This window comes from Pleurodeles waltl, chromosome 11 (genome assembly GCF_031143425.1).
Source record: "Pleurodeles waltl isolate 20211129_DDA chromosome 11, aPleWal1.hap1.20221129, whole genome shotgun sequence".
Lineage (NCBI taxonomy): Eukaryota > Metazoa > Chordata > Amphibia > Caudata > Salamandridae > Pleurodeles > Pleurodeles waltl.
The window spans coordinates 859844094-859871673 of NC_090450.1; the positions used below are offsets into that span (position 1 = coordinate 859844094).

At 47.3% G+C, this 27580-nt stretch overlaps 1 protein-coding gene across 1 annotated transcript in view; it reads right to left on the minus strand.

Moving 5' to 3' along the window:
• MYO18B (myosin XVIIIB) overlaps nucleotides 1-27580 on the minus strand; it is a 1377385-nt gene that overhangs the window by 935836 nt on the left and 413969 nt on the right. The gene's annotated exons all lie outside the window — the stretch shown is intronic.

A 27580-nucleotide genomic window follows, 5' to 3' on the forward strand; every position in this document is an offset into this window, starting at 1 on the left:
GCAGCTGCTTGAGTGCAGACGCCAAATCCACGAGGGGGCCACATGCCCACTGTTCAATCCTGGGGAGTGCAAAGCCACAGTCTCTCAAGTCTCTACAGTGGGTGCTTTGCCCACTGTTCCATCCTGGGGAGTGCAAAGCCACAGTCTCACAAGTCTCTACAGTGGGTGGTTTGCCCACTGTTCAATCCTGGGGAGTGCAAAGCCACAGTCTCACAAGTCTCTACAGTGGGTGGTTTGCCCACTGTTCAATCCTGGGGAGTGCAAAGCCACAGTCTCTCAAGTCTCTACAGTGGGTGGTTTGCCCACTGTTCAATCCTGGGGAGTGCAAAGCCACAGTCTCTCAAGTGGATAACAGTCTCTATTGGTTCTGGACATGGGCATGGTGCCCAGAGTGCTTCATCCTGTTTAGGACAGAGGTAGTGGATGACAGTCTCCACTGGTTCTGGAGGGGGACTGGTGCCCAGAGTGCTTCATCCTGTGAAGGACAGAGGTAGTGGATGGATCTATCCACTGGTGCTGGAGGGGGACTGGTGCCCAGAGTGTATCACTCACCCCGTGACGGACCCAGTTGCGTCAGTGCCCCTGCCGCTCATGGGCTAGCGGTGCTTGAGTTGGCAGTGCCCTGTTCAGCGGTGCTTGAGTTGGCGGTGCCCTGTTCAGCGGTGCTTGAGTTGGCGGTGCCCTGTTCAGCAGTGCTTGAGATGGCGGTGCCCTGTTCAGTGGTGCTTGTGCTGGCGGTCCTTCATGGCCCAGCGGGGCTTGTGCTGGCGGTCCTCCATGGCCCAGCGGGGCTTTTGCTGGCGGTCCTTCATGGCCCAGCGGGGCTTGTGCTGGCGGTCCTTCATGGCCCAGCGGGGCTTTTGCTGGCGGTCCTTCATGGCCCAGCGGGGCTTGTGCTGGCGGTCCTTCATGGCCCAGCGGGGCTTGTGCTGGCGGTCCTTCATGACCCAGCGGGGCTTTTGCTGGCGGTCCTTCATGGCCCAGCGGGGCTTTTGCTGGAGGTCCTTCATGGCCCAGCGGGGCTTGTGCTGGTGGTGGCCTCCTGGGCAGCTGTGCTGGGGCTGGCGTTGGGCTCCTGGGCAGCTGGGCTGGGGCTGGCGGTGGCCTCCTGGGCAGCTGTGCTGGGGCTGGCCTCCTGGGCAGCTGGGCTGGGGCTGGCGGTTGTCTCCTGGGCAGCTGGGCTGGGGCTGGCGGTGGCCTCCTGGGCAGCTGGGCTGGGGCTGGCGGTGGCCTCCTGGGCAGGTGGGCTGGGGCTGGCGGTGGCCTCCTGGGCAGCGGGGATGATGGCGGTCTTCTCCGCCGTGCAGCTCTTCCCAGACTTGCCGGGTTTTTTGTGGCCCTTCCCCACCTTGGAAGGTGACACAGCTGACTCCACACTCAACGGGACCCCTGGGAGCGGCTTTGGTGGCTGGAGTCTTCCCCCTCTCCTGCCGGGCACTGGCCAACTTCTGATGCTTTACAGGTGGGGGACTGTCTGTGCTGTGGCTCCGTGCCACACTGGCTGTCCTGGTGGCCGGTGCACTCCACATACCGGTGACTACAGTCACCACTCGTCCCGGAGATGTTGTGGCTGAGGTGCAACTTCAGGACCTATGAGATGGACGGGGTGGGGGAGGTGTGGGAAAAAGGTCAAGGGTGGACAGAAAAAGTTTTTGGGACACACTGGGACGGGTAGCTGGAGGGGGTTTGGGAGTGGAGGAAGAGGTGGTGGTAGTAGGAGGTGTACGTTTGGTGACTTTGGAAGAAGGTGCATGCGCTGGAGGCTGTCGTGAGGTGGATGGCTGTTCGGTGGGTGTGTGCCTGCATTTGTGTCTCTTGGGAGGGGGCGTCACAGGCACACTGGGAGAGGACACAGGAGACGTGTGAATGGTAGTGGGGGTGGTGACTGCACATGAGCGGGGTGTGCTGGTGGGTGTGCTGCTGAGGGACGTAGTGGCTGTAGATGTAGTGCATGCAGGTGTGAGTGTAGACGAGACTGGGAGGGAGGAGGGAGACGACGAGGAGGGGGACACAGTGGAGGCAGTGGATGTTGGTGTGTCTGCATGTGTGTGTTGCTTGCGTGAGTGCCTGTGGGATGTGTGGTGCTTATGTTTGCCTGAGCTTCCCTTGTGTGTTGACGTGTGTGCAGGCTGGTCTGATGGTTTGCTTGGGATTGGCAGAGGTACAGGGGATTGGGTCTGGGAGGAGGAAGTTGGAGGGGGGAGGCTAGAGACGGGGACAATGGCTTCCATCAGTGCTGAGGCCAGAGTTTGAAAAGCTCGGTGAAGGGCCGCCTGACCAGAATGAATGCCCTCCAGGAATGCATTTGTTTGTTGCAACTGCCTTTCTACACCCTGGATAGCATTCAAAATGGTAGGCTACCCAACAGTGAGGGACCTGAGGAGGTCAATGGCCTCCTCACTGAGGGCAGCAGGGGTGATTGGGGCAGGGCCTGAGGTGCTTGGGACGAAGGTGATGCCCACACTCCTGGGTGAGCGGTCACGGGGCGAAGGCTGAGGGGCTTCTGGGAGGGCGGTGCTGGTAGGGGGGCTGGCGGCTGTACCTGTAGATGCGGGGGGCACAGATGTTGCCGCCACCACAAGGGAGCTCCCATCAGAAGAAGAGTCCATGTCGCTGGTGTCAGCTCCTGTCCCCGCCGTGGAGCTCCCCTCGCCCTCTGTCCCACTGGTGAATTCCGAGTCCGTAGTCTCGCCCTCCAGGGACATGTGGGATGCAGCTCCCTCCTGCTCCGGTGCCACTGCTCCTCTGCCTGATGATGCTAATGCCCACAAGAACAGGGAGACCACAAAAAGGGGGGGGGGAGAAGAAAGACATTTTTGAGTGCATGGATTACCGCTACCATAGGCGGACAAGAAAGACACAGATGCCCCCTGCACTACGCTGCGCTCTTGGTCTCCACTGTTCAATTCCCGGGAAATGGCCTACAAGGCTATGGACGACATCTGCACACATACATGACTCAGGGGCATGAATAGCTGTACTTGGCACTCTACAGAGGTGGGCTGGGGTGCCACATGGCCTGCCTTACAGAGGGGCCTTGCCTACGGAACTCGCCCTGGCCTAGGGAAACCCACAGCCCTCCTCCCCCACCCAGACAACTCCACTGCGTGCAAAGTCAGCAGAATGAGAGTGTAATCACCCCCTTGTGTCTGCTGTAATGCCCTCAAGCGCTCATCCAACTCAGGGTAGGCCACCGCCAGGATCCTGAACATCACGGGTTCATGTTGCGACGGGCACCCCTCCCACGTTGGGAGGCCATCCCCCGCTGAGCCTCCGCCGTCTTCTTGTTCCAGCTGCGAATGTCCTCCCATCTTTTCCGGCAGTGGGTGCTCCGTCTGTGGTAGACCCCCAGGGTCCGGACGTCCTTCATGATGGCACGCCAAATATCTTTCTTCTGGTGGGCGCTGACCTACATGAAATGTACAGGGGAAGGAGAGAAGTAATTACCAACTGCACCGTCAAAGTGATTGGCCCCCATCCCTACCCTTGCCATGTGGCACATGCATTCACCGTCTTTCATGCACGCAGCACTCTGCCCCCTTCCTTCTCACATCCAGCCCTCTCCACACAGGCATAGCCCATACAACATGCTCCCTGTGTACTTACCTGTTTGGCTGGAGGACCATAGAGTAGGTTGTACTGGGGGAGGACCCCGTCCACGGGTTTCTCCAACTCCTCCGATGTGAAGGCAGGGGCCCTTTCCCCAGACGCACGAGCCATTGTCTCTTCCAGACCGAGGTCACAGCAGCACTTGCAGTGTAGGTCCTCTCCTGTTGAAGATCAGGTATTGAGTGTTTGAACAGATAGAAAATGGCGGTCACGTCCGCGGCGGTGCGTACCGTCACCGCCGGCGTACATCGTCATTGGCTCCTGGGACCCATAGGGTCCAATGTTAACCAATGCAGCATTGCGCCACGGTCTTCGACCACCTACCGCAACGGTGTACAACGCCAGCGCAGTTACCTCACATCCCATTTCCCCAGTTTAGAAGTCAGGCAGCCGCCATTTCAGGGGCCCACATGGCTTCATTTTCAACTGCGTCACACATACCTAGGCCTAGACTCAACACACATACAGGCCACCTTTTGTGTATGATTGGTGTTCTGGCTAAACTGTGGGTACGTACCTTTGAGTTATTTGACTCTCTGCTCGCTGTTGTCCTTCATAGGCACCGTCCGCTGGGACATGTGAGGAGATGGCGGCATCCTCCGGTGTACCGACCGTTGGTAGACCTGTCGACAATGGAGGAGCGACATTTGATAATCACCTTCAGGCTTGACCGTGCCACAATCCAGGAAATGTGTACCCAGTTGGAGCCAGACCTGATGTAAGCTCGCCATTTGCAGGTGACTCTGGTTACCCCAACCTGTCATGGCTACTGACCCCAGTGAGGAATCCCAGGACCAGGGCAGAGGAACGCTACAATGAGGCCCATGGGCGAACTAGGAGGGTGATCGAGCGGACCTTGGGCCTCCTGAAGGCCAGGTTCAGGTGCCTCCATATGACAGGTGGATCCCTATTCTACTCACCAAAGATGGTGTGCCAGATCATCGTGGCCTGCTGTATGCTTCACAACTTGGCTTTGCGACGCCAGGTGCCTTTTCTGCAGGAGGATGGTCCAGATGGCGGTGTTGTTGCAGCTGTGGAGCCTGTGGACAGTGATGAGGAGGAAGCAGACGAAGAAGACATGCACAACAGGGACTCAGTGATCCTGCAATATTTCCAGTGAGACACAGGTAGAAATCCAAACCTGCATACTACATGTACTTTGACACTACTACCTCTCTCCTGTCTGTCGTTTTCACCCAGTGTATGGTCACTGAGTTGTCACTTTCCCTTACAATTTCACAGATGTGGGTCCCACTGTGTGACATCTGCTTAGATTCCTCATGGACTAGAGCTCTGTGACATAGGTATGTTGACATTACTCCAGATAATTTTGTGCTTTAGGTGTGTTTATTTAAATGCTCAAAATTGGAGGGGGTAGTGAAATGGTGAGGGGTGATGGCGGAGGAGTGTCCATGGCAGAGTCCAGTCTATTAGTCTCACAGGTGCATTGCCCCTATGGGCATAGGAAGTGGAGCTGGGGCAGTTTAATTATGGAGAGGGTGACAAAGTGGGACAATAGGATTACAATCAGGGTGGTCTCATTTCTTGGCGGGGGTCTTGGCATCGTTCTCTGTCTTGTTCCTGGATCTCAGGGACCGTTTGCAGGGTGGTTCTCCCTCTGCAGGGGGTGGGGTGATGGTGTGGTGGTCCTGTGGCGGGGCGTCCTGTCCACTAGCGCCGGCGGAGGTGGTGGGCAGTTCATCGTCCATGCTAATGTCAGGGGCCCCTTATAGTGCCACAGTGTCCCTCCTGGTGTTGAGTAGTTCCTTCAGCACCCCTACGATGGTGCCCAGGGTGGAGCTGATGGTTCTGAGTTCCTCCCTGAAGCCCATATACTGTTCCTCCTGCATGCTCTGGGTCTCATGAAACTTGGCCAGTACTGTTGCCATCGTCTCCTGGGAGTGGTGGTAGGTTCCCATGATGGAGGAGAGGGCCTCGTGGAGAGTGGGTTCCCTTGGCCTGTCCACCCCCTGTCGCACAGCAGCCCTCCCAGTTCCCCTGTGTTCCTGGGCCTCCGTCCCCTGGACTGTGTGCCCACTACCACTGCCCACAGGTCCCTGTTGTTGTTGGGGTGGTGGGTTTGCCTAGGTTCCCTGTAGTGGTGGATACACAGCTGATTGACGTGTCCTGGGGACCGAGGTATGGGCCCGCTGGGTGGGTGCTGTGCTGGTGTTTCCAGAGGGGGAAAGGTCTGTGGTGGCCTGTGCCTGTGTGAGGGGAACCGACTGTCCAGAGGTCCCCGATGGTCCGGGCTGGTCATCTAGATCCAGTTGGACAGAGGTGCTGTCATCACTGTGGGCCTCTTCTGTTGGTGGTGTGGACCCTCCTGTCCAGTGACGTTGGGTAGGGGTCCTGCAGGGGTATAAAAGGATGTTTATTAAATCTGGGTGTGTAATGGTGTGCAATGGGTGGGTGACCGTGTACCCCAGTACTAGCATTACTCTGTGGGAGCTTGTGTGATGGTGGTTTAGGGGGGTGTATGGGTATGTGCAGTGGGCATGCTTTGGTGATGGGTGCCCATGCTTTGTTGTTGCATGCAGGGCTTGGTGTTGGGATGTGTGGTTTGTGATGTTGGGACATATGTGAGGAGTTGGGGTGCTGGGGGTGAGGGTGTGGGTGGGGGTATGTGATAGCATGCAGGTGGCGTGGGGGATGTAATTGTAAAGCTTTGTCTTACCAGAGTCCATTCCTCCACCAATCCCTGGGAGGTCCTCAGGATGCAGAATCACCAAGACCTGCTCCTCCCATGTTGTTAGTTGTGGGGGAGGAGGTGGGGGTCCGCCACCAGTCCGCTGAACCGCCACGTGGTGTCTTGAGACCACGGAACGCACCTTCCCCCGTAGGTCATTCCACCTCTTCCTGATGTCCTACCGATTTCTTGGGTGTTGTCCCACTGCGTTGACCCTGTCCACTATTCTTTGCCATAGCTCCATCTTCCTAGCTATGGAGGTGTGCTGCACCTGTGCTCCGAATAGCTGTGGCTCTACCCGGATGATTTCCTCCACCATGACCCTGAGCTCCTCCTCTGAGAACCTGGGGTGTCTTTGCCGTGCCATGGGGTGGTCTAGTTGATGTGTGGGGTGGAGTGTGTGGTGATAAGTGTGGTGATATATAGTGGTGTGTTGTGTGAGGTGCGTGGAAGTTGTGTGGGTGATGGTGTTGTGTGCCTGTGGATGCTGTTGTTCTTGCTGGTGGTGTCTCTCTCTGGCCTTCTTTCAGAATTTTTTGTCGTGGGGGTTTGTGGGTGATGTGGGTGTGTGTTTTATATTGTAATGGGTGTGTGGGAGTGGTGTGTGTATGTGTATCAGGTGTGTATTTTGAATTGTCCAATGTGGCTGTGTTTTGTATGTGTGTGTGCATTTTGAGCGCAGCGGTGTGTACTGACCGCTGTGTGGATTCGTGTGTCGTGATAGTGTGGGTGTATTTCTGTTGGCGTGACGGTGGAGGTTTTGTTTTCACCAGTTTATCACTGACCTTTGGTGTGGCGGACTTGTGTGGGTGTCTGACTTTTGGCGGAATCTGAGATGTGGGTCATAATAGCTGTGGCGGAATTCCGCTGCCGCGGCGGTGTGTTGCCGGTCTTCTGCATGGCATAAGCGCCTTTTACCGCCAATGTTGTAATGACCGCCATTGTGTCTTGTGAGTATGAATGATGGAACCTTTCTGGAGCCTGAAGGCCTCCACAGCATGATAACGTAAGTGTTAAAATGTGGAGCAGTGAATGCAAGTATAGAATGTTGAGTTTGCGGTTATACACTGAAGAATAAAGATGTGTAATATGTAGCTGATTGTGTGATATCTTAATTAGCAGGTACCCAGAAAGGGGAGGACGCTACACATTGCAGTCGGACTTAACTTGTGCCTTTCCTCCGGTCTAGTGTGACAAGATGACCGTGAGTGGCTTTTTGTGCTTTTAGGCACTATTTTGAAAAAAAAAAAAAATTGCATATATCTGGCTCCACTGATTGGATTCTTCCTGTCGGGTACATTTATACTATTAAAAGTTATACTATGTTTCTAAAATTAGTTTGGGATTTTTCTTCTGCTGTGTTTTCACTTTATTACTGTTTGTGTTCTCCATAAACACCTTACACACTGACTCTGAGCCAAGTCTAAATGCTTATTACCAAGCAACCAGATGGTTAAGCACATATTAATTTAGTTACTTTTGTGGTTCAGCTTTACAATTATTATGGTTGTTGCCTGAGTAGGGCTTCCACACCCCTCAACCAGTAAACCAACTTCTTACGTACTACAACTGTAGCCTGCAACTATAGCTACCCCTAGGAGCAACAAATTAGATTTTTAAAGTAAGCATTTCCGAGATCATTTAATTTAAATTCTAGCTATCCTTTTGGTGACTCTCTGTATATATAGCCTCCACAAAATGGCATTGCAAGCACAGTCACATAAATGTTTAATCCCAAATTACAACCGGTGCTCGTTTATGTACATTTCAAGTATAAGAGCAAATGAACCTCAGGCTGGGGAAGATCTCACAGACATCAAAGCTCTCTCACTGTTTTCCACTGGGGTGCCTGGATGTTTGTGAGCTTCTTGCAAAGAGTTTGTATTTGTTCCAATTACTTCCTATTAGGAGTTGCTGTTAGCAAGCGCTGGGGCTGTCAAACAGCTGCAAAGAAGAAAGATAAGGTGAAAGACAAACATTTAAAATGTGCATGCCAAATTGTTTCCACTTGTCGGCAGTTGTCTCCTATTTTAGTTGATATTTGATTTTAATATACATGCATTACTTTTCAGCTCAAGATTATGATTTTTGAGTGCAAGCTTTACAATTTCTTATTATTTCTTCGTTATTGTTCTTCTTGTATTGGTTTTTATTATCATAGTGGTTATATAATTTGTTCAAAATTGGTCGGGTTACTCCCGAAGTCTCTGCCTTATTTCAAGAGTAGGAACACTGTCTTTAAATGATGGCAGGATTCAGAGCTTTTGAATGGAATCACATCTACTGGTAAAGCGTATGTACGCATGTGGTGTGTATGTATTGCTATTATCGGAGAGTGATTCTAACTACAAAACAGCGAGGCGCTTCTTTGCTATGCAGCCATTGAGCACATAGTGAGGGCAAGGCATGCTTAACAATTTGAGGGTTTTTGTCAAAGAGCGTTCCCTGTTTCTCTGCTTTTTGGCACAGGAAGTGACAATAAATGACGGTGCGCCCACATCTTGAATCCCAGGAAGCAATGCGACAAGACCTTGAGCCTGGTGACATCACAATAATGGTAATCACTGAAGCTTTCAGTATAACGCAAAGAGAACATTTATTGCTAAATCACAGACAGATGCACATTTCTTTAGAAGCCTTGGCAAAGCAAAGGGTTTTTCCTTTTGACCCTTCAAGCTTTGCCATTGCAGTTTGCCAATGTTGTGCATCATCGACAAAGTGCTTTTTTCCAAAGGGACCCAGTATCAACCAAAAAAGAAGAAAACTATGATGGGATTGCCGTTGCAGGTCGTGTCATTCGCACTAAAGTGCAAAATAAAAACAAGCATTTGCAATGCAATAGGTCTCGCCTTTCCTTGAGTTAGAGCTATTGGCATTGTAAATTCACAACTGGACTTTTCTTGCCACATAAATTGGTCAACCCTGCCCCATAATTTTGTCTTTTCCTGCCAAAGAATTCCAGTGGAGCAGCATTTAACTAAAGCACTTACATTTACCTATTTCCTCTAGCTTAAAACGTACAATTATCACATAAACCTTTATCAAAAATAAACTTTTGGCTTAAGAGTGTAATGCTCAAAACACCATAACAAAAATATCATTTGGGACGGATTGGAGGGTGAAAGTAAAATGGGAGTTGGGAATAAAGATGGAGAGGACAAGTGACATGGTAACGGTGTTAAGGGCCCTGGAGTATGAAAGGAAAATGGTTGATTGTAATTTCGGTAGGAAAATACAGAGTTGAGTGAGGACCATAGGTATGTGGGCCCCGATACCACTGGGCCTGTTGCTGCATTGATAACTAGGCCTCAGGAGAGAAAGCAGATGGAGTAGAAAAAGAGAAGTAAGAGCAATACTACAGACAAAAGGAAGGAAGCGAAGTGGTCGCAAAGAAATGTAAGAAAGGCAAGAAAGACAGAGAGAATGAAAACACAACTAAGAGAAGAAATAGAGCAAACGTGTGAGACAAAAGAAAAAGAAAAGGAAGCTAGTGAATTAAAGATAAAGAGGAAACAATAATGAAAGAGTGTGAAAAGAAAGAGAAATTAACATTAGAGAAAAAAAGAGAGATGGTGAGAGACACAAGCCGCGAAAGAACCAGGGCATGTATGTACTGACACATTTCCCACAGACACAGAATGGGAAAACCACTTTGACACTGCGGGTCCCGACAAGCAACTTGCTCTGGCAGATAGCCTGTGTGGGGTTCTGGCATAGCTGAGGGGCTTGGACTGTGTGAACTGAGATGCATTGATGGAGATGCGCACAAGGTCCCAGTACTGCAACAGCAGAGTGTACTGACTGTAAGAACTGAGGTGCCATGGCACAGCTGAGGGCTTGGAGTGTGTGAACTGAGTTGCACTGATGGAGCTTCAAGTGGGATTCCAGTATGGAGTAGAAATGGGCACAGGAACAGCAGTGGGCACTGAGTGTTTGGAAGGTGGTGCTTTGGCTGAACTACCTGTGGGTAGCATAGCTGAAAGAGCAGGGATGCCAAATAAAGGTTTCATAGGTGACATCAGTTTACATATGGGAATGGGGACTCTGGATGGGGGAATGCTCATGAATGCTTGGGACAAAAGTGGAGGTAGCAAGTTAATTTACAACACCACTGAATTACTTAATTAGGAAAATGTCAGGCAAATCTGACTAAGAAAGCAGGAAATGTCAAGCTGTCACAGTTTATTCCAAAGTTCATTGAAACAATTTGTGATGTGCAGATACAACTGCTAATTTTGTTGCAGACGCTGATGTAAGAAGCCCTGGGCGGCTAGACTATGAGCAATTACAGGCCATCCTCCCTTGCTATCAGTACCAGGGACCACAGGCAGGCAGGCCAGATGTGACCAAGATAACAGCTTTATTTATAACCTTGTTTACAGCTAAGCTCAGAAACTGAGGTGATCTAGCAGACAGCATATATGAGCTTCTGGCACAGGTCATAATGTGTGAATTGCGGTTCACTGATAGAGCTGTGGTCCCAGCGCTGGAGCAGAAGAGTGTCCTGACTCTGCTTTGCAGAATGTTAAAAAATGCATTGGGGGCAAGCCTCACTTAGGAGGTGCAAGGGAAGAGGGATAGAGCTACAGCAATGGACAACAGGAGAGGGGCAACATGAAGGAGACACAAAAGAGGAGGGTTGGGGAAAGCAACAACGAGAGGGGGAAGCAACATGAGGGAGGTCCAGGGAAGGGGAGGGAGCAGCAATAATAGACAACAGAAGAGAGTGTATGGGGAAAACAAAATGAGAGAGGTGTGGAGAGAAACCACAAGACAGGGGCAGCAGCACAGAGGCAGGTGGGTGGGAGAGGAAAGAAGCACTAGGCACAAGGGGGAGTGGGAGAAGTTAGGAAGAAAAAGTACATTGAATACAATGCATGCTGCGGACATCACTAACTAAGTTGAATCAATCTGTGCTTGGTCCATGCTCCAAAGAAAGGAAAGCAAGTGATGACTGGCATTCGCTGGCCAATTGGGAGCCAGCAAAGAAGAGTGACAAAAAGCCAACAAATGGTAAGCGATAAGCGGGCTCCCAGCCCCTAACTCTAATAATACCTTTGGCAAGCAAGAGTGTATGCAGCACATGCACTTTCGCAGACTCGACCTTGAAATAACAACATAATAAAGTAATACTGTCATAAAATGTCCTGCATTGTGGCATATAATTTGCACTTTTTTGACACATCATTTAGGCAATCCTGGTCGATAATTTGTCTTCCCCTGCTGCATAATTCCAGTGGCCCTACTTATGGTCAAAGAAGTAAATCTATGGAAGCTTGGTCCAGAGGATGAGTGCCAAAAAGGACAAATATTCTGAAGATCACCTGAGACCTAATTGCTTTTCCCAGACACCACTACCCTGCCAAAGTGTCAGCATGCAGGAGAACGTGTCGCACACTAACATGTATTGGTGAAGCCAAGGAAGACTGCTATTTTTGCAAATTCATGTTCGCTTTTTATAAAGCGTACCCAGTTGTAAACTCGAGGGTTGCCTGCCTCCAGGTTGGCACGTCCTGCGAGTTGTCCTCAAACAGACAACTGCCAGCCCCTTTCAGTGAAATAAGCAGCGGATTTTGCAGATAACCCCATCACCCCCACCGCCAGGAAATTAGAGAGTGAGAAGTACACATACCCGAACCTCTAATAAGACCATGGACTGGAGAGTGATCGAGCATCTCTGCCCCTCCAGTGCTCATTACCACAAAATGGAGGGTTTAGAACTTGAGAGCCTGAGTGCACGTGCCTCACTCCAAAGCATCCATTGAAATAAACACCCTCTCCATTAATGTCACACAAATAGGGTCCTTCCCTATAACCTAAACCCATTTCATAGATGTGTCTCTTTCATGTTAAAAGGATGACACATGCAATGGGGTAGCCAGCATGTTATGGGCCCTAGTTCAAGGAAGGAAATGGCTCCTTTGTCCGCTGTTTGAACTGTGAAATACAGCAATATTCGGTGTTCAGTTGGTCGCTCTGCACCCAGGTGCCAGTGCACCTGCTGAACCAAAGAAACCCTAGTTACACACCAGGAATCAGAGAGACATGAAGAGTAATGACTTTGAAGACACAGATTATTGAGAAGAAAGACAGCCAGCACACACTTGTGACACACGCACCTCAGCTCACCCATTATTACTGCCTGCACCACTAGGCTCAAAGCAGCACCTTTCTGAACCTGCATTACTGGCTCAGAGCACCACTGCTTATGACAAGCACCATTAAACCCACAGTGGCACCATTCAGGATCTCCAGTACTGAACTCAGTGCATAGAGGCCTCCACCTCTAAGCTCAGGGTACCGCTGTTGACGACCTGCACACTGGAGTGAAATGCACCACCGTTCGAGGCACATTGTGCACAGACTACCATGGAGTTCAGAACTTTATTAGTCGGTACCTACACCACTAACCTTGAAGCATCACTGGATAGGGCCTTCTCCTCTGAGCTTATTAGAGAGCCGTACCCCACAGTGCAGAACTTGCAACACTGAGCTAGGGACAACACTGTACAAGGCCTGCAGTAGTGAATACAAAACTCCGAAGTGCAGATGTTGAGAGCACCACTGTTCAGGGCTTACCGTACGTACTAAGCTCAGTGCACCACAGCACGGGATGTGCACCACCGAGTGCACCTGGCAAAGGACGTGCACCATTGAACTCAGTTTACCATCTCAAAACCACTGCACCCCTGAGTTTTAAGCACCACTGTTTAGAAACTGTTGTTATGAGCTCAGTGCACCACTATTTAAGACCTGCTCTACTGAGCTCAGTACACCACTGCTTGGGATCTGTGCCATTGAGCTCAGAGCACCGCTGTACAAGACCTGGGCTGCTGAGCTCAGGGCACCACCGTTTAGGACCTGCACTACTAAATTCAGTGCACAACTATTTAAGCCCTGCACCGCTGGGCTCATTGCACCACTGTATTGCACCTGGGCCTCTGAGTTCAGAACACCACTGCTTAGGACCTGCACCAGACCTTGCACTAATTGGGTCACAGCACTACTGCCCAGGACCTGCACCTCTGGGTCGAATGCAAAACCATGCAGAATACTACTGTGTTCGGAGCGCCACTTTTCAGGACCTACAGCACTAGGAACAAAACACCACTGTGCAGAACCTGTCACTGTGCACAGAGCACCATGGCTAAGAAGCACCACAGTTTAAGGTGTGAAACTTTGAGCCCAGACCACCGCTGCATAAGGTGTGAACTTTTCAGCCCAGACCACCAAAGTTCAAGGTGAAGTGAACCTTTGAGTCTAGACCACCGCTGCCCAAGGTGTGAAACTTTGAGCACAGACCACCACTGTTCATAGCCTGCACAGCTACGTTCAAAGCAGCACTGTTCAGAACCTGTGCCACTGCGCTCAGAGTCAGCGTCCTGCGCTTGAGGCTTGTATCTGCTTGAGACTTGTAAAAACACTTGTAAGCACTATCAGTGCCAGGGAATTCCTTCCCTTGCACTGATAGGGGTCTCAACCCGACTCCCTCCCCTACACCCCCCAACACCCCAGCCACCCGCCAAAGGGCCCCCCTCCCCACCCCGACCCCCAACATCACAGAACTCACACACACATGACACGCACGCAGGCACCACCAACACACACACGCACACACACCGACATACATGCCTACATCCACACACAGTCAGACACGCACACCCACATACAAACATACACGCACACATCCATACAGACATACCCACAGGCAGACACGCACTCATTCCCAAAACACGCAACACCCCCGCAAGCATACACGCACTCACACACTCTCTCTACATACACAGACGCACACCCCTATGCACCCACACAACACCCCCCCACCCCCCTCCCCTAACGGACGATCGACTTACCTGTTCCGTCGATCCTCCGGGAGGGGACGGGAGCCATGGGGCTGCTCCACCGACACCACACCGCCAACAGAACACCGCCACGCCGAATCACAGGACGTGATTCGGTGGGCGGTGTTCTGTTGGCGTGGCGGTGAAGGTGGAGCAACCTGCACTTCCCCGCCGCCCACCAGTATGGCTGTTGGCGGCTCTCCATTGGAAAAAGGATGGAGAGCAGCCAACAGTCATAATATGCCGAGCGGCAATTCGCCACTACTGGCGGGCTTCCGCACGGTGGTCCCTCGGCGGTCTTGTAAAAAGACCGCTGAGGTTGTAATGACCACCAATATTTGATAGCGATGCGGTGCTAGCGTTTGGTTCTTGGTCGTCCATTTCCGAAAGAATATTTTTCTAACACTACACAGTATACTGACATTCTGAACAGTTATAATACTGCAAATAACAAACAGCCACGCGCAACATCAAACGTCATCTGCCCATTATGTGAAGAGTGTCGAAATCGGAAGCAAGGTCCAGCTTAATTTGAACACTGGCTGTTCATTTTTGTTTTGCCCTAGAAAAGCGAGCTATCTGTTGCATGCCCCAGACACGGACTAAGCCTACAACAGTGTTTGTTGCTAAAACACACAAAAAACCAGCAAAATATAACTGTTGCCGCCAAAACTCTATAATAGCAAAATCTACTGTAACACAATAAGGACATTACAAATTTCATACAAGAAGGCTGATGTACAAGAAACAAAGAAAAAAAACACTTGCATCAAAGCTCGAATTTCAACTCGATTTTCAAGCATTCCATAGTAATCGCCTATCACATGTCAACGCTCTCCCTGGGCAAAAGAAAACTTTCTTTTAAAAAATGCTTTCAACAGCGCGATGCGTTTATGTGTTCAACCATTGTTTACAAGTGGATCGAAATATTGAGACGTTTTAACAAATCCTTAATCCTACAGTACAGATTTAAGTGAGTTCTGTTTTGGTTCAAACAGCATTCTCAACCTGGCCCTATTGCAAGCATTTCTCATGAGTTTAGTGCTAGAAGGCACTAGGAATCGCAAGTGTGACCCTTGGCTTGCCCCTTGTAAATCCCAGCACTGCTTTTGTGATCCTTGGCCTCAGAGCTAGCAAAACCAGTGCCAAACACAGGAGATAAATGGTGTTTAGCTATCATTGTGAAAATATGAAAAATCATGTTTTAACAGAACTGTGACCTCTGTGCTCTGCAAGTGTGATAGTTCCATACATCAAAATATATTTATAACGATAAGGAGTGAATGAAACCCATAGTGTAGTTCATATGCAATAGGACCTATTCAAATGGCAACTGGCAACTGGCAACTGGTTAGCCCGAACACTATTATGTTTTTTAGGTCTTGCCTAGCAGATAGCACGAACTGTCTGGTTGAGAAAGAGCATTTGTGAACTTACCAAGGGCTTACAGCACACCTGTTGGTTTTCATTCATTGGCTTCAGTTTCAGTCATTCACTTGCTTTTAATTCACTGGCTTGACTTCTTCTTGCGTTTGCAACTCCCTTGGAGTTTAGCCTCTTTACCTTCCTATCGATTAACTGACTTGTATGCTTCTACTGCTCACTTTTAGTGAACTACTTTTTCTTTCTGGTTTAGCACTACATGAAAGTGCATGTTCTTTCCAGTTCTGTCCCTGGTGTGCTTCTCGCCCTCCAAAAGCCACCCCCCCGAACACCTGTATTGCTCCCTCCCTGTGTGCTCCTCCATTGTTATATCGACCCACAGCCCTTATCATTAGGTCGAGCATTAGCTTTCGACGTGTTGTATACTTTTAAGTATACTTATACTGCGGGTTCAAGTGATTTCATTTGTTGGTTCCAGTGTCCTTTAAAAATCCTTGCTTGCTACTGGTCAGTTCTGCCTCTTTGTCCTCCCTTGTTCTCTTTGGGAGCAGCACCAAGTACTGTATAATTACGCTATGTTCTGTTTATCTCTTCTGTAAGGGACTTTTTGTTTTACTATTTGCCTGTTTGTCTTACACTGTGGGTGCTTGTTCAGTCCCTCCTTCCCACAAGCTCCCTCTACAAACATAAAACCAAAATCAGAGGGGGACTTTTTCAGGGCCAGTTCACTCTCGTTTTAACTTTGTTTCCTGTTCATGTCCAGGAAAGCTTTCCTTTTCATTTGGAGAGCATTGTTGCTTTGAGTTTAGCTTAGCTGTAAACAAGGCTGTAAATCAGTCTATCTTGCTCACTTTTGCTCTTTGTGGAGCCGCATGTGCCTGCCTGCAGTCCCTGATGGTGGGAAGGAGGGCGGAGGCCTGCTTGTTTGTGGTGGGGAGCAGCTATCATCTGGTTTATTGAAATTTCACTTACAGTCCATTTTGTCAACAGCATTGGAAGCTGCATGTCTGTGGCGCAGTGTCCGGCTTGTGAACCCAGGCTGGAAAGACCACAGCTGCCTTTCTGAGATTGAAACATCTGTCCCTGAATTGACTTTTATTCATTTCCGGGGAGATGAAGCTTGGTTTGGAAAGATGGTGTTTTTGCTGCCACTGAAAAGCCCAAATATCCAACTTCACAAACAGTGCTTCCGTTCACTTGACTCATTTAAAATGTTTACAAACCAGCGCACGTTGACTACGTCCTGGTTTGGGTGTTTACATCCCGCTCATATATCTACTTTTCGACTTATCTGCAGTACACAATAGTCGACATTGATGAGTGATCCAACACTTGAACCTGCCAAGTACCAGTTTTTATGCACCTGCAGTGTTCAAAAAGAAATCATTTAAAACTATATTTCTTTGAATTAGTGCTTTATTTTCAGACAGTACAGTTCAGAAACAGTAAGAAAGTTTTGCCTCTTTCTATTTCTGAGCTGTGCTATCTATAATAATGCACAAAATCAGAGAAGTGTTAGGTTAAATTCATTCACTTTAAACACTGCTAGTGCATAAAAACAGGTGCTTGGCTCTGTGCTGCACCAGTAAAAGCCCACCCTGATATGTGTCCGTGCAGTCATACTAAAATCCATCATATAATTATGTTAGAGGAATGACCTTTTCCGAACTGCGGACATATGACCGAAACTGAACAATGAGAGAATTAGTACTTATTAATTGCAACTTACCTTGAATAGATAAAATCAAGGTGCAAATAATTTCAGTAACTGCAGTAAAATTTAACTACAACTGAATGTTTTTCTATAGCATAAATGGAAATGCCCTTTAAATCTAAAGATTAATGGCTATATGCCTAGCCTTTTGGCATTAGGGAAATTAGACCAGGCAAGAAGCCTAAACTAAGATCCATTTAGAATTACTGAAATCAATAAAAGTGTGAGCTCAAAGTCGTGTAAGTATGTGAATACATGCCCTTCACCCACTTTCGTATATCACGTAGCTGCAAACCTCCTAGAGATATTGGTAAAAAAGGCATGCACGACCATTTCTCCCTTTCCCATGAACTCTAAAAAGTAAGATTGCCAAGGGAAATTCTTTATCTCAAACCCCTGACAGGGCTCTAAGGAGGACCCTCTGCAACTGACTCTTCAGCGTATGTCTCGGGTATTGAAACACTTCTGAGGCCAACATCTGCAGGGTCCCATGAGGCGGTCCCTGGCTATCATGCTCACCTGCGCACCCTGAGCGATATAAAGAGCATTATCGTTCCCTGTTGCACTGGAGTTCCAGCAACAGTGTTGGATGTTGAAATACTTCTAAGACCCACATCCCCAGGGCCCCAGGAGGTAGTCCCTGGCTATCAGGCCCTCCTGTGACCCTGATCGCTCCAAAGCCCATTATCGCTCCCCGCTGTGCTGGAGTTCCGTCTGTGTCGGGTGTTGAAAGACTTCTAAGGCCAACATCTTCAGGGTCCCAGGAGACAGTCTCTGGCTACCCTACTCACCTGTGCACCCTTACCGTTCTGAAGCACATTATCATCCCCTGCTGCTCTGGAGTTCCAGCATCTCTGTCGGTGTTGAAAGACTTCTAAGACCAACATCAAAGGGCCTCAGGAGGCGGTCCCTGGTGATTCTGCTCACCTGTGCACTCTGAACACGATACAGCGCATTACTGTTCCCCCGTTGCGCATGATGGACGCAGGCCTCGCCTGGCCAAAGCAAGGCCAAGGGCTAGCCCGTCCATGCCCGCCAGAGCCCAAAGGAGGCTGGGCCACCCCTCTTGACCCCTATATTTAGAGTCTCGAATGCCACTCTAAGCAACAAGAGAGAATGGGATAAAGAAAAGCATGTCATGGGAAAGAAGCCTCCATTAATGTCCCTCAAGCAACATCGTCTATAACATCATACCTTATTACTGTTATTGGGGCAATTAACACAAAATTAGATCTGGTTGAGGAACGCATAGCCCAAGTTCCCCGTCAGTCATTAGCCTCATACCCAGCACGAGTGGTAAACATAGCTGAGGAATCTATAATCCAAGGGGCTATTTCCTAAAAGGTTGCTAGGGTTATGGTTGGCTCAAATAGCAATGATCGTGCAGAACAAAATCCTTCTATTAGCACTGACCACCAGCTGAAAGTTATTGATATGTGCCCAGCGACTGTTAACCCCCCTGCAACTGAAAGGAAAAGAAACTAGCGTCAAGAGAGAGTTGCTAGTAGTACGAGGGGGCTCTGCCATGACAAATGACCCACCTCACAAGAAGACTGTAGCAAGCCTTACAGGAAACATGACTTACACGGGGAGGATGCGCATGTGCTGCAGGGAGAGCATTCGGCATGCACCAACTTCAACAAACTGTGTACACCTTTTTTTAACAATTTGGACATAAAAGTCCAAACATTTTGTGATGCGATACATGACCCTTTGAAATCTATTGAGGAAACGTTTTCTCCTATAAGTGTTCAGACCCAAGTGGGCCAGGCAGGCAATACGCTAAAGGTCCCACTAATTGCCAATTTGGAAAGGTTACACCCTACTGAGGAGCAGGTCACCCATTGAGCCAATATTAAATTTAGATCTCCCTTTAACATGAAAACAGATATGCAGGTGCCATTGGGCATCATCTACACACAATTCCGAATCTAGAGATACAATATCTGTAGCTAACACTGACAGCCATTTGCACTGCCTTTTACTTGTCCCCTGTTTGTGGTAACCTCAAGGAATGTTCCTCATTTTGCCCCAGGGAAGTCTAAAAATGTGTTAAATCTGAAGTCCTGGTACTATGGCTCATGAAAAACTCAGGGTGGCGGGAAGACCTGAATGATGAGATTATTTTTTAGAGAAAAGTCAAGAAAATGTGGCATGCGTAGTGGTAAATTTTAAGGTACCAACATTTCCTTTCCCATACACATGCAGATAATAAGGGTATTCATCGAGAACAGTGCCTAGGCCCTTAGTTCAAAATTGAGAGAGGGTGTGGCCCAGGGGCTTATACCGGATGGGCAGAATAAAAATAATTGTAATCCAGTCTCTGATAAAACAATAGGTTCAGGCAGTGACTCCATTAGTGTACTTTCCTGGAAGATGGCAGGAGTGCGCAGCATCTTAATAATCCAGACTGGCTAGCCCTAATTGGATAATATGATTTAGTTCTTTTGGAAGAAACACGGATGGTTACCCCTTTCTTTTTAGATGGCTTTCATACATACTGCGCCACCTTGGTTCCATCATCAGTGGGCGAGCGAAGGGGGGGTGTAGCGGTTTTGGTCTCAGCATAATTTCCTTCTCTTAGGGTAATGGAGTTATACAACTCGTGTGGTTTCGGATTTTACAGTTTTCTTTTGGGGTTTCTAGGAATTTGTTGATTGTAAATTATTATTACTATAATATATTTGACAATAGGTTAACTGAGGTGGACGAAGATTGGATAGGCCCCTCTAAAATACTTTATAAAGCAAATCACCAAATTTCGGTTACATGTTTAGGTGAATTTAATTTAATGCTCAGTAATTTAAGTCAGACTTCGGTCTGTGGCCTAACTGCTCCAGCTGGTGACGTAATTACTCACTTTTTGCATACTCCTTATGGTGAGGTTTTAAATAAGATCATAATAAATTATCATTTGTTTTTTTCTTTCGGACCTTTTTTTAGGCATTGTTCACGACCACTCTCCTTCCATGGAAATGGTAAGACCAGCACAATCGACTTTATTATAGTCATGAGCGATCTTGCTCCTTATTCGGAGATTTCTTAATCGCAAGGAATTGTGCGAGCGATCACAGTTTATTAAATATGATATGGAACTGAATTTAGAGAGGGCACAAGGAAAAAAACGTGGGAAAGCTGACTTTCTTGCCCAATTTTACCACAGAATAAAGTAAGTTCCAATATATTCATGCAGGATTTAATACAGGGAGAGGAGTCGGCAATTGCTACGTGCCTGTCCCTAGAAGCTGTCCCAAAGGCGATTATGACGGGGGTTGTTCCACCCCTATTAGTTGCTAAAAAAAGTCTAAGCGGGATACGCAGGCATGTGGCTGGTTTAATAATGCATGTAGCGATGCACACCATAACCTGAAAAGTGCACTTAAATCTACCCTGAGTGACAAGGAGCAAATTAAGTTGGCCAGGCAATATTATAAAGAAACCCTAATTTACAGAAAGACTGACATACAAAACTCAGTTTGGGATGATTTAGAAGCAGCAATAAGGTCAAAAGACCACTTTCGCTTCTGTGAAATTGTACATCGCCCCTTTCTTTTTTTTAGCGTAACTCGGCCAATATCGATTGTGTCGGACCATCTGAATCCTGGGTATCTCATTATTCCAAACCTTTTGGCGAAGAACATGCTTTGCAAAGAAGCAGGGAAGAGTCCTTGGGTGCACCTACAGATGTGAGTGCACTTGTTGAACTAAGCCTCTCCATAGATAATAAGGAGGGGGTTGCGGCCATTAAAAAGAGTTTGTCACATATAGCTTCGGGTCCAGATGGATCCAAATGGACCTAATTACGGCCATTGTTGATCGAAGGGCCCCTCGCATTACAAAGTGTTCTGCATGGTGCTGCGATTGGCCTTGGAAGGAGATGGATAATATTCTTTCGCTTGTCCATTCTGGGTTCCGCCCAGGGGTAGGCACAGTGGAGCAATGTTTAAATTTGTCACTTCTAGTCGGAAAGTATGTCACAGTCAGGGGAGGTGCTTTACACTTGGCAGTCATGGACATCTCATGTACTTTTGATGATGTAAATCGTGCAGAGCTGTGGAACATGATAGAATCCATGGGGGCGAAGCAGTCTTTAGTGGACGTACTCAAGAGATTGCACTAGAATACCACCATCAAAATTTGATATGGGCAAAATGGAGAATGCACTGACCCAATTACGCCCAGCAGAGGGGATAGGCAAGGATGCATTTTGGCCCCCTTTCTCTTCCTGTTATATATCAACGTTTTGGATCTACATTTGATCAAGAATGGGAAAGATTTACCTGTGGTGGGTGCATGCCCAGTGCTGTGCCTTCTCTATGCAGATCACATTATGCTCACAGCGCAAACAGCAAATGGGTTACAGTGGCTTTTGAAATCCTTTACTGCATTGCAGCCTTCATGGGCAATTTTGATTTAAAGGTTAACTTTACTAAATCTTTCATGTTGGTGATGGGTCCTAGAAGAACGAAATCCAGGCTATATGTGTTGGAAGGGGTCACTATTCACAGAGTCCCAACCTTCAACTATTTGGGCATACCTTTAAATTGGATGCATTTACTGAGGACCAGAGCACACCAATTCCAGGCCACCATTGAGGCAATTTTATGATTTTTGTCAAGGTTGGGTGCAAAAATGGTAACTTAAATGCTTCTTCTGTACAAAAGAAAATGTATTCTGGTGTGCCTCTATGGTGCGAGCGTGGTGTGTGGATATAATGCTAAAGAAATGCCACACTGCACTATGGGGATTTCTCTTCAATTTCATGGCTTAAATGCATTTTTTGATCCTGATACAGATGATTTTAGCTATCTGTCACAGACAGCGTTGTAACCAATACTCCAAGATATACATAGTATGGTCTATGGGTCTGCCTCTTGCTGATAATCAGATGGTCTTTGTTGGACTTAGCACATCTACAGGGACACCCCCAAAATTTTTGTCTTCAAGCCTCCTGTTTGCTGAACCCATTTCTGTTGGATTTTAGGACTCTCTCTGCTTTACCACTGCAAACCAGTGCTAAAATGCATGCACTATATCCTTTAAACATGGCAAAAGTGGCTTCCACCCTAGTGGCACATTTAATTTACTTATAAGTCCCTAGTAAATTGGTATTACAAGGACCCACGGCCTGTAAATTAAATGCTACTAGTGGGTCTGCAGCACTTATTGTTATTAAGCAGGCTTGTTACACATGTCTCAGGCCTGCCACTGCAGCCTGTGTGCTGTTGCCTTGTTAAACATGTCTCAGGCCTGCCACTGTAGCCTGTATGCTGTTGCAAACTGTCAATTCGACTAGGCAAAATTAACCTTTTGCCAAGCCCAACACTCCCTTTTGATACATATGTCACCCGTAGAATAGGCACCAAATAGCCACTAGTTAGTGCAAGGTGAATTTAAAAAGTTGGACGTGTACTTTTCGGTTTTTCATGTCCTCTCAGTAAAAAACTCACAAATTCATTTTTCACTACTGTGAGGCCTACCTCTCCCGTAGGATAACATTGTGTTATGTTATTAGATTTAAAAAGGGATATCTTTTGCTTGGGAACAGATACAAATATCATGTTTGGTCCCTAATGAGTTGTAATTTAAAACCCTCTTTATAGGTAAAGTCAGATTTGAAGTGACAATTCGGAAAAATGCCAGTTTAAGAAATCTGGCATTTTCTTGTCCTAGCCATATGGTGCATGCAATCTGTGTCCAGGATCACATGATTTTTGCAAGGTGTCACAGGCAATTGGATTTTTTGTATTCCTTCCAGACAGTATCACAAAGGGGGATTAGAAGCTGTCAGGTTAAGGCTGCTTCTTAGGATGGGAGAAGCAGAGCTGGCACCTGCAATGCTTGCACATCAAAGGGGCTGCCTTAGCACACTCACAAAGGGCTTCACACTAATTTATCGTCAATCTAGACAACTTGGGACCAGAGAGGAAAAGGATGGAAATGTCAGTAACGGATGTGGAAAGGAGGTCCAGATATTTCTCTCATTTCAAAGCTGGCTCCAGGTATACATATTGGACCATTAGACCATCTCTACAATGTACTCTTGGATCTGCGGATACGACAAACAAAGGACTGCCCTGCTGCCAAAGGACTGCCCTGCTGCTCAAGAATTGTCCTGCTCTCTGAGACGGAAGACTGAACCTGCAAACCACGTCCCTGGCACAGTGACTCTAAGAGTTAGGTAGCTGACCTCCTGTTCTGAGCCACAGGGACATAACAAGCTCCAGAGGGCTCCCTGCACCTGCCATGCTAACCTGCTGCAATTACACCTGACTGGGCCTGCAACTCGACCTGCCTGAGCCCTTCTGGCCTTTGCTAGAGAGAATTTCTCATTCCAAAGAGGGGCCCTTGGTTGGCATCTCCTGTACATGAAGAAGAAATCTTGAGGTTTTGGGTTCCTCACGACTGCGAAAGAGCCCATTCACACCAAGTTCTCACTACCCTCGATGACTGCCAAAACAAAGCTCCAGTGGACCCAGCTCTTTGCACTACAGTGCCCACCAGCAATGACCGGCAACCTGAGATCTGCACTTCACACTACAGCATCGCCAGATCGAGGTGACATCCAACGTGAAGCTCCAACATCAAAGTCTGTGATGCCTGACAGGATCTTTGTGCTACAACAATGACAGTCTGTGATGCCTGGCCTCCTATTCGTGGAACATAAATTACCATCCCCAGTGCTCTCCCAGAACCTTGTGGTCACCTCCATCGTGAACGGGACTCCTTGTGCTGGACTTTGAGAAGATAACTTCCCTAGCGGATTGAACCTGGTCACAGTATCCGGCCCAAGCTCCATTGTAGTTGACCTAAACGTGAGACCTTCTTCCTTGCAGTCATCTGGTCTAGTACGACCAGATGACAGCGAGTGTCACTTTGTGCTTTTAGGAGCAAAGCCTACCTTAATATTTTAAAGTGCATCTCTCCAGTTCTACTGTTTGGAGTTTTATCATTTTTAGTATCAAATAATTTATTAAATTTTACTCTATTTTTCTAAATTGGTCATGAGGTTTTTCTTAAGGTGTGTTTTCACTTTATTACTGTTTGTGTGCTGCATACATTTATTAACACTTGCCTTTAAGTTAAGTCTGACAGGTTTTGTGCCAGGCTACCAGATCATTAACCACATGTTAATTTAGTGTTTTTTTAGGGTTCACCCTGACAAGGACTGTGGTTGTTGCTTGAGAAGGGCTCACACTCCCCCTCAACCATCAACCCGAGTTCCCACAGTCTTCTTCTATTTTGCTTCCCTGAGTCTGATTCAGTTGCTTTCTTCCCTATTGTGTGCTTGTATATGCCTGAAGACTTTGGGTTTCACCTTACTTTTTGTTTGACTGAAAGTATCCTACCACAGATAACCACAATAATCTATTTATTTTTTTACACATATCTCTGGCATTTAAGCATTAACACTTGATGGGCATGCTTCTTCTTCATTCTCTCTCTTTCGCTCTCTCACCCAGTCTCTCTCCCTTTTTCCACCACTTCTTCATCTCTTCCCAACATGCCTCCCCAGTCATCCTTAGTATCTGCCACACAGACACTCTATCGCTCTCTCACCCTTTTCTGTTATGAATGTTGCTGCCACTCTGTGTCTCTCTCTCTCGCTCTCCACTTCTTCCAACATCTAAAGCAAATGATATCACACGCACTGGCAAAGGCAATGCCATCAGGCACACATTTTGGAATGTTATATTTTATATTGACAAGATTTCTATCCATCACTTTGCACTGCATCTAGGTTCAACTTGGTAGCTATTTTAGAAGTATACAAAATAACATTCAGCGATGGCCACCCCTTACTATTGGCTTTGTCAATGCGTCTGACACTATTATGCATGATTTGAAAAGCAAATAGCTGTGAGTATCCATCTTTGAAAGTTATTTTGGATGCTTCCATGATCGGTGTCATTTCTATACTTATTGTTATACCAATTCATGATGGCCATCACATTGTGTCTCCACATAAGTTGACGGCCATCTTGGAAATATACATAATGATGACCCAAGATGGAGGCTCACTGCAGTAGGCTTTGCTAATACTTGAGACACAATTTTACAGGTCATGGCAAAACTAAGAGCAGCAAGCACTGGAAAAGGGAGAACCATAAGCTTTGCCAAAACGTGTAACTAGTGCCACGAAGATTTGGTGTATGCAAATGAAAATCGAAAAAATAGGATATTCACAACATTCCCATCTAGCATGAGAAAGTCTGCCCAACAGGAACTCCAGGGTTTAGAAACTGTTTTCTTGGAACTTTATTTTTCCAGAAATTGCATTATCATGTTTTTCCCTAATTGACTAGAGAGAAGCATATGATGAAGATAGTGTATGCCTGTGTAATTTACGGAGTCCTGAGACAAAAGGCATTTCTACTACAAGAATTTATGAATAGAGCAGAAAATAAATCAGTACCTGACTGAAGTTAGTACTGTGACATTAGAATGGAAGAGGATCCTAAACAGTGCTATAGGACTGGGTGTCAGAACAACTAGGGTGCCTAGGAAACAACATCATATTGTGACATTCAGGACAGGCACGTTTGTGATTTCTAAAAATTCCTGTGAGTGCACTAGAAAGAAAGCAATGTTGTATGAACATAGAGACTTGGGCTACTAGGTTTACATCCCAAAGATGACATAATGCTATATTATTTTATTTATGTCTCTATGTGTAAGATGCAATGAATCTCCCCTTTGTACAAACAAATTATCACCATCATCCGGAGACAATCAATTGATTGGAGCAAAAGGTACCAAAACTGCTGGATTTCAAACGCTTGGATAAGAAACGTGCAGAACTGGAGTACTGTCCATTGTGAGATGAAGTAGTCACAACATATTTTTACAGAGGAAGCTTTGCATTCCATGATATGAATCTAAATATAGCATAAGGTTGTCCCTAAAAGAGTTTGCAACAGTATATATCTGAATTCAAGGAAGGAGTTAATTTGCGTACTTTAGCTATCACTTCAAGAATCACAGAAAACCCAATATAGATGTTAACAGTAGACATGGCTAAACCAGGAATTTAAATTGTGCAGCTGCACACCACTCATATGCCCATATTTATACTTTTTTAGCGCCGCATTTGTGCTGCTTTTTCTCGCAAAAGTGGCACAAACTTACAAAATACAATTGTATTTTGTAAGTTTGCGCTCCTTTTGCGTCAAAAAATTACACAAATGCAGCGCTAAAACAAGTATAAATATGGGCCATAATTTTTTGTATGCCCATGCACATTTTATCTGAAAAATTTAGATATTTGCATGGAAAAATGGGCCCATGATTGAGATAAACAAGAGGAAATGGATGTGGAAACACTGTTTCTCATAGTTATTTCAAATTCATAAGAAAACTGTAATGATGCAGTAATGTCATACTTAGAAATTACTATACTCCAAACTGTCATGATTTCTGGGTGCTGTGTTACTGCAGCGGGAGTCTTGCAGTTCCAGCAACAAGAACAAATCTGTTGAAGTGCCCTTTGGCTATGCTGGTTATGAATTTGGTTACCCTGTTGGCTACCCTGTGCATTTAAAAAAAATAGACATTAAGGAAAAGGATTTGCTGACAAGTTCCTCTTCTACCGAGAGTAGCAAAGGAAGACTTTGGGGCCCCTTAGCACCCCCCACGTTGGCGCATGGTAGGGGGCAATAGAGTCTTTTTCTTTTACTCCATTGATGTACTCTGCAAGAGTAGGGCCAAATTTTAGGCACTACTCCTGCAGAGTACATAGGGGCCCATAATAAATAATGGTATACCCCCTCCTAGCGCCATTTTTTTTTACTCCTAAGAGGGGAATGCCCTCCTTGCATATATGATGCCTGGCACAGGCATAATGTGGCGCAAGGGTTTACAGTGTGACGCTATGCATTCATTGCACCACTTTGTAAATATGGCATGGGGAAAATGGCACTTTATTGCAGTATCATGGTCAAAAAAATGATGTTATGGCAGCGTAAAGGTGGCGCTAGGGGCTCTTAAATCTGCCCCTTAATCCTCTGGGAGGGAAGGACTGTTCCAACATTGTCCTGTGATTTTGGGCAAATCACTTAGGGCCTCATTATGATTTCGGCAGAGGGTAAAGCCTGTCCGCCGAAATCCCGATGGGTAGGTTGCTGCCAGTGTGGCAGCCTCTCTGCCGGGTTATTACGAGTGTTCCGCTGGGTCAGCGGGCGGAACCTCAGTTTCCACCTGCTGGCCAGTCAGGAAACAGCCTACAGCACTGTCTGATAGTGAACATTGCGATTGTGCTGGCCAGGGGGGGCCCTGCCCTGCACATAGGGGTTGTAATCCCCAGGGCAGCGCTGCTTGCTGGGATGACTAATCCTGGTGGTGCTG